At 43.5% G+C, this 7,904-nt stretch overlaps 1 long non-coding RNA gene across 1 annotated transcript in view; it reads right to left on the bottom strand.

Moving 5' to 3' along the window:
* LOC105516224 overlaps positions 1-7,600 on the bottom strand; it is an 18,746-nt gene extending 11,146 nt beyond the window's left edge. Inside the window, exons 1-2 of the long non-coding RNA XR_001002452.1 lie at positions 7,355-7,600; positions 5,866-5,952 (exon numbers count right to left, since the gene is read on the bottom strand). This is a non-coding gene — a long non-coding RNA (uncharacterized LOC105516224). The remainder of the gene's footprint in view (positions 1-5,865; positions 5,953-7,354) is intronic.
* Positions 7,601-7,904: the final 304 nt, after the last annotated feature.

The raw sequence follows: 7,904 nt of genomic DNA, 5'->3' as shown, positions 1-7,904 counted from the left end.
CTCCCCCTTCCCTTCCCATCTCTCCTTCCCTCCCTCCTTCCTTCCTTCTTTCAGATATGGAGGGGTATCACTATGTTCCCCAGGCTGGTCTTGAACTCCTGGCCTCAAGCGATTCTCTCTTCTCATTGTTTTTTTAGTTTGAACTATTTTTAAATTTCCATTTTAAATTTTGTTTTATTCTTAAGTATTTAGAAAGGTGGGGTTTTATTTTGTTTGTTAGTTTTTCCTTAGTCATTTCTTTGTTTTGTTTGTGATTTTTATTTTAGCTTTCAAATATATGGGTTCCTTTGGTTATATTTTTAATTTAATTTTTATTTTTTTTGTTTCCCACACAACACTGATGTACCTTTGCTTATATTTTCCGTCTTGAGTTATGCTTTTAATATTGATTTCTGATTTTATCTAAATCATATTGATTCTACGGTATTTTTTGAGATTTTCTTTATGAAGTAGTATTTAACAATTTTTACAAATATTCCATGTGTGCCTGAAAAGGATATGTGTTCTTTATTTGTTGAGTGCAGCTACACACACATGCACACACAAATAGAGGGATGGGGAATCAATTTACTGATCGTATAGTTAAAATTGTCTATATTCATACGAATACTTGAAATATCTTAATGCTTCATCTGTCAGTTTCTGATATAGGGGTACTAAAATATCTCAATATAATTAATTGTAGGTGGTTTTGATTTATTTCTCTATACAAACCTGCCTTTTTTTCTTTTTCTCTTTCTTTCTTTCTTTCTTTCTTTCTTTCTTTCTTTCTTTCTTTCTTTCTTTCTTTCTTTCTGTAGAGATGGGGTCTCACTATGTTGCCCAGGCTGGTTTTGAACTCCTGGCCTCAAGCAATCCTCCCACCTCAGTCTTCCAAAGTGTTGAAATTATAGATACAAGGCATTGCACCCAGCCTTGTTTTTTATATTTTGATGCTGTGTTGTTTGATGTATTCAGGCTCAGAATTGTTATACCTTCCTGGCCAATACTCTCTTTATCATTAATATCATTATAACATGTTCCTATTTAATGCTTTTCACTTTAAATTCTACATTAGTTATTATACAAGGTTGGTTTGGGGTAGTAATGTCTAGAATTTTTTTTCTTAACTCTTGACGTTCAAGGTCTGTGTCCATTTAACTATGTATATCTTTCCCAATTGGGGTATAGCTGGATTTTTAAATGTCTAAAAATCTCTACTTTCAATGGAAAATTTTAAGAGAGACTTTAAAAAATCTCCTGATCACCTAATGTGCACAGTTTTTCACAGTTGGAGCAAATTATGAATTTATCATTTCTTAAGATGATTATATTATTTAAGAATAGCTCTGTGTTACTTTTAGAATTGCCCGGGTTACTTTGGCCATTAAAAGTATCCCAGGAACCAAGACTCAAAGATATTTATAATTCTCTATTATTGAATTTTAATTTCCTAGAGGTAAGTAGAGTCAAAATCCTAAAAGAACTTCTTTCTGAACTGGTGTCACTATTGCCAAAATTATGTTTTCTTTTTAAAGAACAGCCTTCTCTGGTCTTCAGATATGACAAAATCCATTAGGTGCTTGGTTAGTCCCTGAAATTAAATTTTAAAGCTCTCTTCGTAATCTGGTAAATGTTTAGAAATATTTGCGACACAATTGGGATGAAAGATGAGAGATCCAAAGTTCCTTAGAATGCCCAATCATGTGGGAAGTGAGTGTGATGACTTCATTCATTGCACTGTTCTCTAATTCCACATTTGAGGTGTGTGGTTGTTGGCACAAGACAGGTGCCTCCTTAGCCATCCATAGCAAACAAGTTTCTTAGCACCTGTAATCCAATCTCCTTTCCAGAAAAGCTTCATTTTAAAATGTCAACCCATCTAGAAACTCAGTAACGTCTCCAAGATGCCTGACCCTCACAGAATCTTTTGACATCTGGTCCATGGTTTGTCAATTCCAAGAAATGAATGCATGAGAATATTGAGGAAACTGGTAGTGTACAGGTTTATCTTTATTTGGCTAATGGTGATGGCAGTAAGGTTAGCTGAGCTGCCAATCTGTCCTCCAATTAAGTTCTAATCCAAAGAAGAATTGTTATCCATGATTAAATTCCCACTGTCTTATGAAAGGGAGTGTCTAGAAGTCAAATTCAAGATGGATCCACCACTTATCAGCTGTGTGGCTTCTGGCACAGCACCTAAACAGAGAATAAACAAACCTGGAGAAAATAACACCTATTTCACAGAGTTGTGATAATTAAATTTAAATGGGGATTTTTTGGTAGTAGTTGCTATAAAGTTATGTAAAACATTGTGTTGGAGAGCATTGAAAAATGTGAAGTGCTATTAAAAATGTAAAAGAATTATTTTTATTGTTTACATTATTATTTGATGTGTAGAAGGAAGTGGTCAGAAAGTAGATATCAGGAACAGAAGCAAGCTTATTGAGGAGGAGAACAAGGGCAGCTGGGCTGATGATGTATCTGAGTCGAGTAAAAACCAAATGCCACTTATCAGCTCTTTACAGATAAGGTCAAACTCTCTCATGGTCACCTAATACCCCAGGCAAGATCTGCAGCAACCTGCACAGGTCTGAAACCCAGTCTCCACACCTGCCCTGATTATGCCCATCTGGAACAGTGCCAAATAAGGAATAGATGCCTAATAAATACCATCTACTCCCATATTTGTATCATACTATATTTTAATTATAGAAACTACCTAATCATGTTTCAGAAAATTTGGAAAACATGTTAAAAAGAAAACATTTAAAAGTCACCTGTGATCTCTTTAACAGAAACTTTATCATACTTTGATGTACTTCTGTTCTATTTTTTCTGTGTGTATGCTTTCTAAAGCCCTTACTTTAATGACATCTGTAAAGACAGTTCTACGTTCTGCTAATTTCCTTCCTTAACATTATGAGTACTTTCTTGGCTCATATTTCAGCATAAGCATTAATTTTAGAGTTCGATATTACGTTGCTTCCATTTTAAAAAATATTAATGTGACAATGGACACCTTTATGTGTCTAGCATTTTCTGTATTAAAGATTATGTTATTTATTTATTTAAGACAGAGTTTCAGGCCGGGCGCGGTGGCTCAAGCCTGTAATCCCAGCACTTTGGGAGGCCGAGACGGGTGGATCACGAGATCAAGAGATCGAGACCATCCTGGCTAACACGGTGAAACCCCGTCTCTACTAAAAAATACAAAAATCTAGCCGGGCGAGGTGGCGGGCGCCTGTAGTCCCAGCTACTCCGGAGGCTGAGGCAGGAGAATGGCGTAAACCCGGGAGGCGGAGCTTGCAGTGAGCTGAGATCCGGCCACTGCACTCCAGCCTGGGCGACAGAGTGAGACTCCGTCTCAAAAAAAAAAAAAAAAAAAAAAAAGACAGAGTTTCGCTCTTGTTGCCCACGCTGGAGTGTAATGGCGCCATCTAGGCTCACTGCAACCTCTGCCTCTCGGTTTCAAGTGATTCTTCTGCCTCAGCCTCCCAAGTAGCTGGTATTACAGGCATGCGCCACCACGCCCTGCTAATTTTGTATTTTTAGTAGAGATGTGGTTTCTCCTTGTTGGTCAGGCTGATCTTGAACTCCTGACCTCAGGTGATCCATCTGTCTTGGCCTTCTAAAGTGCTGGGATTACAGGCATGAGCCACCGCACCAGGCCAAGATTATTTTATTAAGATACCCCAAAGAAGAACTGGTCCAAAGGGTGTGAAAGTGTTTGTGTTTATGACTTTTTTTTTTTGTGGAGACAGGGTCCTGCTATATTGCCCAGGCTGGTCACTATGACCCTTGATACAACTTGCAAAATTGCTTTCCAGTGAATTTAACCAACTTGAAACCTCCATAGGTATGAGCACTTATTTCACCATACCCTCTCCAACATTGGGAAGTAGGTTTTTACATTTTTTTGTCAATTCAGTATGTGGAAAATGGTACCCCACATTTTATAATTTACATTTCTATTTTAAATAAAGCATAAGAATTCCAAATGTTTGTGTATGTTGGCTTTTCACTTTTATAAAATGTTCTGTTTAACTGTTTATTTTTTGTTTTCGGTTTGTGTGTGTGTGTTTGTGTGTGTGTGTATGTGTGTGTGTTAAGAGACAAGTTCTTGTTGCCCAGGCTAGAGTGCAGTGGTGCAATCATAGCTCACTACAGCCTTGAACTCCTTGGCCCAAGTGATCCTCCCACCTCAGCATTCTGAGTAGCTAGGACTGCAGGTGCACACCACCGCACCCAGCTAACTGTCTTAACTATTTACCAAATAATTTTGATGACTCATATAAGGGAGACAGTGGGTCTTTCCAGCAGAAGGAGCACTGGGAACTCAAGGTGAATTAAACAGTCTGAGCTCTGCTTCTTTATCTATAAAATGGTCAGCTTCTAGAATCAAGTGAGATACATCATGTAAAATACTCAGTGAAAAATTAAAGTGCTTTATAGAGATAATGAATGGAGCACTAATAGTATTACTTACACTCCCTCTACGGCCTAGAGCTCTAAGATTCACAAATGGAACAGTTGCAAGAAAAATGTCCTGTGTGGCCGGGCGCGGTGGCTCAAGCCTGTAATCCCAGCACTTTGGGAGGCCGAGACGGGCGGATCACGAGGTCAGGAGATCGAGACCATCCTGGCTAACACGGTGAAACCCCGTCTCTACTAAAAATACAAAAACTAGCCGGACGAGGTGGCGGGCGCCTGTAGTCCCAGCTACTCCGGAGGCTGAGGCAGGAGAATGGCGTAAACCCGGGAGGCGGAGCTTGCAGTGAGCTGAGATCTGGCCACTGCACTCCAATCCGGGCGACAGAGCGAGACTCCGCCTCAAAAAAAAAAAAAAAGAAAAAAGAAAAATGTCCTGTGTTAAGGAGCCAATCAGGTCAAAGACCAAACAGATTTTCAGCAAGAGATAAATGCAGAATCTTTTCTCTGCCACAATATTTTCTGAATAGGCTAAAAACAATCAATGTTGGCCAAGATTTGGAGTTGATCTAGTACAAAGTTACCTTGGCTTTCAACCAAAATTTTTCAGACGCTTGGCTAAGAGAGCAAGTGCATTATAAATAAGAACCTGTTTTTCCTTAGGGGGAAGTCTACTAATAATGGAGAAAGAAGACACCCCACTTCTGGCCGAGCATGGTGGCTCATGCCTGTAATCCCAGCACTTTTGGGAGGCCGAGGCGGGTGGATCACAAAATCAGGAGATTGAGACCATCCTGGCTAACATGGTGAAACCCCGTCTCTACTAAAAATACAAAAAATTAGCCGGGCATGGTGGCGGGTGCCTGTAGTCCCAGCTACTCGGGAGGCTGAGGCAGGGGAATCGCATGAACCTGGGAGGCAGAGCTTGCAGTGAGCCAAGATCGGGCCACTGCACTCCAGCCTGGGCGACAGAGCAAGACTCCGTCTCAAAAAAAAAAAAAAAGATAATCCCTCTTCCATATTGTTGCATGTACAATATTCAAAATGCACATTTAATGAATGAACTGGTAAATGTGACTGTGTGAGAGAGTATGCATAAGACACAACTATATGACCCTGTTGGTGGTGCTTTTTACTTGTATGTTGGTTGGCTCATTGCATTCACAAGAATGTATTTTACAGCTGTATGCAGACTGCCAACCAGAAAATGCAAAACAGTGTTACGTTTACATAAGAATGGGTGAGTCTGAGAGTAATTAAAATGTTTTCTTCTTTTATTTTTCCACGTATTTATGAATAAGATATTATTCCTTACATTTAAAAAATGTAAAGAAAGTTCCATGTGATCAAATATCTGAGTGATAAATGAAAAATATGATTTTTAAAAATGTTTCTCAAATACTTGCATATTTTGAAATGTGAAAATGAAAAACAAAAAACAAAACAAAAACTCACCAGTCTGACTAGAAGGAAATATCCTGCTGCCTGTGTTGGCTGGATGGTGGGCAGCACAAATGCTTGTGTGTCCGTCCAGGGCTGGGCCTGCAGGGAACAAGCCAGAGACAAAAAGCAGTTTTGCTTTCCTCTTTCTTTCTTTCTTCCTTTCTTTCTTTTTTTTGGAGACGAGGATCTCACTGTGTTACCTAGGCTGGTCTCAAACTCCTGAACTCAAGTGATCTTCCCACCTTTACCTCTCAAAGTGCCTGGATTACAGGCGTGAGTCACTGCTCTTGGCCACACTTTCCTCTTTACTATAGGAAAAAAGCGTAAAAGGATAAGACTGATGATAAATGGACTTGGTGATATTGACGAAAAGGAGAAGAGGGCCTACTTTTGCCTGGACCCCAGTCCTGTGTACACTGATCAGGGCTTCTCACTACATGCAGAATGCCAGCCCCTATCCAAGAGACATGGAAAGGGCATGACAAGGATATCGTTTTAGAGAGAGGGAGAGAGAGACGGAAAACCCAGATTTCTCTGTGAACTCTTCCAATCTTTTTGACAAGTACTTCAAATTTTTAAAATACTGTGGGAACATTTTTTTTGTGTCCCGTCTGGTTCGCTGGTCACCAGTGTGCGCCCCCTAGATGCACACTGGAACCGTGATGGGTGTGTCATTTTCTGAAGCTCTCACGGTGCTTTGAAGCCTCAGTTTGTCGTGTATGCAGGCGAGGAACCGGGCAGGTGGGTGCTGCCTGGGTGTGCTCTGCTCCAGCATGCGTCGGTCGAGAGTGAGTGAGAACACGTCTGTGAGCTGTCAGGTGAACCGGGTCTGACCTGCTCAGGTGGGGTGGTGGAAGAATAGAAAATGGCCCTGTGAAAATGAAGGTTTCTCTTAATTGCCTCCGGACGCCTGCAGTGCCCCCAGCCTCTTCTCTGGGACCAGGCAGCCACCCACCCTCTATGACCAGCCCGGGCAGGGGACAGGACTGGCTTTGGTACCTCCTCTGGTCCGGGCACAACTGGATTCAGCACTAATGCCAGACCTTACCCCAGCGGAGCGCTGGACCTCGGCAGGAGTGGCAGGCTGCCCACTGCTGGCCTGAGGACTGGCACCCCCTCCCCCAAAGCTGTTGCCATGGCCACAGGGGACATTTGATGTGAAGCGCGACTCCCCCCTCCCTCCACACACACACACACACACACACACACGCACTCGCTTTCTCCGCTCGCCTTCAGGATGACGTCATGAACATCCTTGGCCCTGACAGGCCACCCGTGGGTTGGTCTCGGCTTTAAAACAGCTGTTCTCCCCTGGCCCGGCAGCCGCGGCGACTGTGTTTGCACCCGGGGCACCATGCCAGGACTACGGACCCGGCCAGGACTGACGGCCTCAGAGAGGCAAGTATTCAAGGGGCACTTCACAAACAGCTTCCTCAAACCCATCACCTCCCCCGCACTGCGCTGCTGCTTGCCCTGCGGCTCTTGGGGGCACGCAAAGTGCCGGCAGCTGGGTTGTGAGGGGCTTTCTTCCAGAAAGAAGCGGAGAGCAAGTGGTCTTCCTCCCTAGCCGTGGCGACCCATGCCAGGTAAAATCCCAGCCAAGGTCCCCCGTCCAGTTCTCTCCTCCAGGTCAAGGGCTTGGGACTGGAGGAGCAGCCGACTGGAGCTGATCGTCGGGAAGCTAAGCCTGAGGCTGCTCTGGAGGGCCGGGGAAGCGAGCGGCCAGGCTTGGCACCCGCCAAATGTGCCATGCCAAAATGAAGAGGACGGAAAGCGACTCTGGAGCCCAGCAGGTCAGCGCTCCTAGGGGATGCTGGGCGGGCTAGAGGTGTGGGGGCGTCTCGTTCCAGTACCCGCCCGGGGCGACGCGGAAACCCGGCTTGCAGTTTGTTTCGCTCGGTCCCGCGCCCAGTAGGAGAAAGAGGGTCCCACAGCCTCGCGGTAGCCGGCTCTCGCAACCCAGCCCCCCCAAGCCCGCCGCCGCCGCTCCTCCCGCGATTCTCGCCCCTGATTCTAGATGCAGCTGACTTGTTGCATGCAGAAGAGCAGCT

This window comes from Colobus angolensis, unplaced genomic scaffold (assembly GCF_000951035.1).
Source record: "Colobus angolensis palliatus isolate OR3802 unplaced genomic scaffold, Cang.pa_1.0 Scaffold278, whole genome shotgun sequence".
NCBI lineage: Eukaryota > Metazoa > Chordata > Mammalia > Primates > Cercopithecidae > Colobus > Colobus angolensis.
This window is presented reverse-complemented; position numbering and strand designations above follow the sequence as displayed.